Raw genomic sequence first — 6,000 nt, 5'->3', positions numbered from 1 at the left:
CCGGCATGTCAATTCAGCAATGCCAAAACAATAGCAGCAGCAGTGTAAGTAGCAGTAGCAATTTCTGTGAATCATTTCACACATTTTTTGCACCAGCTCGGGCACCAGCACAACAGAGTCCAAGTCTGACACTTGGTGAACTACTGGAGAGGATGGTGCAGGAGTATCTAGTGCTCAATATCAATATTATTAGGCAGGGTTTGGACCCTTTTACATTTTGGTCTTCAAAAATGGATGAGTGGCCTGAGCTCGCCTGTCACGCCTTGGAGGTTTTATTATGCCCAACAGCCAGAGTTCTCTCAGAACGTGTCTTCAGAGCTGCTGGTGGTGTCCTGACGGATAAACGCAGCCAGCTGTCCCATGAAAGTGTAGGCCGCCTAACTTTCATCAAGATGAACAAGTCATGGATCTCCAAGGACTTTTGCACCCCAATCACAGACTGTACAGAGTAGGCGATGTTCTAGTTTTTAGTGTGCTGCATTGATCTCGTGTAATTGCAGTCTGTGATATCTTTAGCATGGCTTCTGTGCCTGCTGTTGCTGCTGCAGATGTTAACACTAATTTTTGGAAATGTGAACACTCCTGGTTGGGTCTCCATCTGCTGGGTTGGCTGTAGTGGAAGAGGTGTCGGTCCCCATTATACTATTTCCACTCTACTGAAATTGATGCCACTTTGGTGGTGTCAGCCCCTAATTTAGGGAAATGTAAACACTCCAGATTGGGTCTCCATCTGCTGGGTTGGCTGTAGTGAAAGAGTTGTCGGTCCTAATTATACTATTTCTACTCTGGTGAAATTGATGCAACTTTGGTGGTGTCAGCCCATAATTTTTGGAAATGAGGTCTCCAATCTGCTGTGTTGGCTGTAGTGGAAGAGGTGTCAGTCCCCATTATACTATTTCTACTCTAGTGAAATTGATGCCACTTTGGTGGCGTCTGCCACTCATTTTTTTAAATTTGAAGACGCCTGATTGTGTCTCCATCTGCTGGTTGGCTGTAATGGAAGAGATGTCGGTCCCAATTTTACTATTTCAACTTCACTGAAATTGATGCCACTTTGGTGGTGTCAGCCCCTAATTTAGGGAAATGTGAACAGTCCTGATTGGGTCTCCATCTGCTAGTTGGCTGTAATGGAAGAGATGTCAGTCCCAATTTTACTATTTCAACTTTACTGAAATTGATGCCACTTTGGTGGTGTCAGCCCCTAATTTAGGGAAATGTGAACAGTCCTGATTGGGTCTCCATCTGCTGGGTTGGCTGTAGTGGAAGAGGTGTCGGTCCCCATTATACTATTTCTACTCTACTGAAATTGATGCCACTTCGGTGGTGTCAGGCCTGAATTTAGGGAAATGTGAACACTCCTGGTTGGGTCTCCATCTGCTGGGTTGGCTGTAGTGGGAGAGATGTCGCTCCCCATTATATTTGTAACCTGGTGAAATTGATGCCACTTTGGTGGTGTCAGCCTCTAATTTAGGGAAATGTGAACACTCCTGATTGGGTCTCCATCTGCTGTGCTGGCTGCAGTGAAAGAGGTGTCGGTCCTAATTATACTATTTCTACTCTGGTGAAATTGATGCCACGTTGGTGGTGTCAGCCCTTTATTTTTGGAAATGTGGAGACTCCTGGTTGGGTCTCCATCTGCTGTGTTGGCTGTAGTGGAAGAGGTGTCGGTACTCGTTATACTATTTCTACTCTTCTGCAATTGATGCCACTTTGGTGGTGTCAGCCCCTAATTTAGGGAAATGTGAACACTCCTTATTGGGTCTCCATCTGCTGGGTTGGCTGTAGGTCCCCATTATACTAGTTCTACTCTACTGAAATTGATGCCACTTTGGTGGTGTCAGGCCCTAATTTTTTTAATTTGAAGACTCCTGATTGGGTCTCCATCTGCTGGGTTGGCTGAAGTGGAAGAGGTGTCGGTCCTAATTATAACATTTTTACTCTGGTGAAATTGATGCAACTTTGGTGGTGTCAGCCTTTAATTTTTGGAAATGGGGAAACTTCTGCTAGGGTCTCCTTCATGTGTGTTGCCTGTCGCAGTAGGCCTTCCAGACCATCAGGCTTCCACTTACTTTCAGTCAACTGCCTTCCTTAAATTTTTGCACCAATACTAATCTATGAAATTCATATTTCTGCCTTCTGAGTGTGCCTGAGCATAAAAGCAGGTTGAGCTGTTGCATGTGTTATCAGGGCTCTCAGCACAGCAGGCCTACACCGATTCCTCACCCACCTTGTCTGAATTTGAAGTTCAATTCAAAGCTGTAAATGCTGGCCCAGACCCTGATACCTCATGCATGGCCCATGACTGATTGCTGCTGTGTTATTATAAAATTTGCACTGTGGGTCAATTGAGGCCACTTTCCTGGTGTCTGCGCCTAATTTGATCTGTTTTGGCAGCTTTTGGGCCAGTTTGAAAGTGTTGTGTATGCGTTTGGTTTTGCCTCCCCTTGAATCCAATGGTGTTCAGCTATGTTCGGCGAATATTAGATGAATAAATCGGTGAATATTACAAAATCGGTGATCGTAACCGGAACCGAATATTGAAGTATTCGCTCATCTTTAATGGAGAGTAGTCATCATGGTGGAGACAGGGGAATGTTGATTGTAGGGAGCTTGGCACATATGGCAGACTTTATGTACTTCGGCCTTTACCGTGACCCTCGTGTTACATTCATCTTGGCCAAAAGAGAGAACTGGGTGTTCACCCTGATAGACAAATGGTACAAGGAGAACCTTGCATTTCTCCTTCCTGAGGTGGAGAGGCCTACTAAAATGGTGCTTTATCAGAAGGCCATTGTGGAAAATATGTTGAAAAAATTCCCATCAGACAATGCTAGTAGCAGGGGGGCAAGCTTCCTTGCCCAACCAAGGAGGAAAGGCAAGGGAGACACACACACACACACACACACCAGGTACAGATGAGGCAGGGGTACACTGTCAAAGGCCTGGGCCAATTTCATGACACCCTACCAGTGTCCATGCCCTGATGACCGGGTATTTATGACGAGGGAAAGGTTTTTAAAGATGATCAAGCAGTACCTGGCTGACAGGCTCACTCTGATAAAAATGAACAAAGCCAGGATTAGCCCTGACTTTTCCACACCACCAGATGACAGCAGCACATAAAGCATTTTTAATCTTCAATATTTGAATGAGGCCTGCCAGTTGTTGCCTTCTAGAGTCAATGAATGACCCTGCTTATAGTTTTTTCCTTTCTTTGCACTTTGAGTGTAGAAGTGCCACTACACTTTGTTCACAATATTTGAATGAGGCACTACAATTGGTGCCTTCAAGGGTGTATGGATGACCCTGCTTGTAATTTTGGGCAGGATTTGCACTTAGGGCATAGCCTTTATGAGTCTGGGTGTACCACGACATCGCAATTTGAACAGAATGTGTATGAGGCCCTCCTTTATAATATAATAATTTTATTTCTATAGCGCCAACATACAGTACAGACCAAAAGTTTAAAGATTTTTCTGTATTTTCATGACTGTGAAAATTGTACATTCACACTGAAAGCATCAAAACTATGAATTAACACATGTGGAATTATATACTTAACAAAAAAGTGTGAAACAACTGAAAATATGTCATATTCTAGGTTCTTCAAAGTAGCCACCTTTTGCTTTGATGACTGCTTTGCACACTCTTGGCATTCTCTTGATGAGCTTCAAGAGGTAGTCACCGGAAATGGTCTTCCAACAATCTTGAAGAAGTTCCCAGAGATGCTTAGCACTTGTTGGCCCTTTTGCCTTCACTCTGCGGTCCAGCTCACCCCAAACCATATTGATTGGGTTCAGGTCTGGTGACTGTGGAGGCCAGGTCATCTGACGTAGCACCCCATCACTCACCCTCTTGGTCAAATAGCCCTTACACAGCCTGGAGGTGTGTTTGGGGTCATTGTCCTGTTGAAAAATAAATGATGGTCCAACTAAACGCAAACTGGATGGAATAGCATGCCGCTGCAAGATGCTGTGGTAGCCATGCTGGTTCAGTATGCCTTCAATTTTGAATAAATCCCCAACAGTGTCACCAGCAAAGCACCCCCACACCATCACACCTCCTCCATGCTTCACGGTGGGAAACAGGCATCTAGAGTCCATCCGTTCACCTTTTCTGCGTCGCAAAAAGACACGGTGGTTGGAACCAAAGATCTCAAATTTGGACTTATCAGACCAAAGCACAGATTTCTACTGGTCTAATGTCCATTCCTTCTGTTCTTTAGCCCAAACAAGTCTCTTCTGCTTGTTGCCTGTTCTTAGCAGTGGTTTCCTAGCAGCTATTTTTACCATGAAGGATTGCTGCACAAAGTCTCCTCTTAACAGTTGTTGAAGAGATGTGTCTGCTGCTAGAACTCTGTGTGGCATTGACCTGGTCTCTAATCTGAGCTGCTGTTAACCTGAGATTTCTGAGGCTGGTGATTCGGATAAACTTATCCTCAGAAGCAGAGGTGACTCTTGGTCTTCCTTTCCTGGGGCGGTCCTCATGTGAGCCAGTTTCTTTGTAGCGCTTGATGGTTTTTGCAACTGCACTTGGGGACACTTTCCAAGTTTTCCCAATTTTTCGCACTGACTGACCTTCATTTCTTAAAGTAATGATAGCCACTCGTTTTTCTTTACTTAGCTGCTTTTTTCTTCCCATAATACAAATTCTAACAGTCTATTCAGTAGGACTATCAGCTGTGTATCCACCAGACTTCTGCACAACACAACTGATGGTCCCAACCCCATTTATAAGGCAAGAAATCCCACTTATTAAACCTGACAGGGCACACCTGTGAAGTGAAAACCATTTCCGGTGACTACCTCTTGAAGCTCATCAAGAGAATGCCAAGAGTGTGCAAATAGGTCATCAAAGCAAAAGGTGGCTACTTTTGAAGAACCTAGAATATAAGACATATTTTCAGTTGTTTCACACTTTTTTGTTAAGTATATAATTCCACATGTGTTAATTCATAGTTTTAATGCCTTCAGTGTGAATGTACAATTTTCATAGTCATGAAAATACAGAAAAATCTTTAAATGAGAAGGTATGTCCAAACTTTTGGTCTGTACTGTATTTCACAGCACTTTTAATTGTAGAGGAGAATTGTACAATCTACAGATGTCAAGAGGAGTGATGGACCTGCTCGCAAGCTTACTATCTATGAGGAGATAGGGGAGACACGAAAGGTGGACGGTAACAATTGTTTGTATTGTAACTCTTTCGGCTAAAATTTCCCATAGACGAGCAACCAAGAATTAGGAATTGCTCAGTGAGTAACAAGCATCCGAGTATTTCAGTGCTTACTCCTCCCTAAAGAGCTTTCAAGTATCTCATTGATAAATTTCCAAAGTTGAGCGAAGAAAGGATAAAGGAAAGAGTCTTAATTGATTCATATGCTTCTCCAAGATAATGAGTTTCTCTGTTGCGGAGAAAGGAAAATGCTGCATGGGTAGCATTTGCATTAGTGGTAACTAATTTTTTGGGAAACTCAAAAGCAGATAACTATGAAGCGTTGGTGGAAAGTCTCCTCAAAACCTATAAGGATCTGGGTTGTAACATGTCCTTTAAAGATTAATTTCTTACATTCGCTTCTAGACTTTTTTCCATCAAACTGTGGAGCAGTGAGGGACGAGAATGGTTAGAGATTTCACCCAGATATTGCAGCTATGGAGAAAAGATATCAAGGAAAATGGAATCCATCAATGCTTGCAGATTAGAGTTGGACAATTGTAAGAGTTGATCGGATGCAGAAGTACAAGAGACAAACAAAAGAGTTGTCACTGAATGAGGAGCAAATTTTGTAATGCAATTTCTGTAACTGTTTATAATTCACAATAGTGTTTACACAGATTTTAGTTACTTGAATTGTTGCCAAGTTTCCTCTAAATAAATATCAGAAAAATGGCATAACAAAATATTCTGCATCTTTATATTTGCAAAAGTAATTATGTTTCAAAGTCCTGAAACTTTTATGCATTAATTATATGTAGCAGTACAAGGAAAACTCTCGGATAT

Source organism: Phyllobates terribilis, unplaced genomic scaffold, assembly GCF_046119375.1.
Source record: "Phyllobates terribilis strain yellow unplaced genomic scaffold, ASM4611937v1 Scaffold_47__1_contigs__length_9908305, whole genome shotgun sequence".
Lineage (NCBI taxonomy): Eukaryota > Metazoa > Chordata > Amphibia > Anura > Dendrobatidae > Phyllobates > Phyllobates terribilis.
The sequence above is the reverse complement of the archived record's forward strand: the minus strand, read 5'-3'. Positions refer to the sequence as shown.